The following is a 257-nucleotide window of genomic DNA, read 5'->3' as shown; positions in this document are numbered from 1 at the left end:
CCACGAGCCGAGAGTGACATCTAGTGACTCCAAAACACCCCAAAACGCCCCGAATATGAAATCGTCCCGCGTTCCCAAACCCGCTGCAGCCGCCTGGTTGATGAAGAGCGGGAGTGCGTCTGGACAGGGTGCTGGCAGTGCCGACGTGTATTAGTAAATTACCGAATTACCAAAATTTAGTAAAATTAAATTAGCAAAAATTAGTAAACCCACTCTTACTGAGCGAGAGGCAGCGAGGGCGCAGGACCCACGTTAAC

The sequence above is a fragment of the Phaethon lepturus genome, unplaced genomic scaffold, assembly GCF_000687285.1.
Source record: "Phaethon lepturus isolate BGI_N335 unplaced genomic scaffold, ASM68728v1 scaffold49013, whole genome shotgun sequence".
Lineage (NCBI taxonomy): Eukaryota > Metazoa > Chordata > Aves > Phaethontiformes > Phaethontidae > Phaethon > Phaethon lepturus.
Note: the sequence above shows the minus strand (reverse complement) of the source record.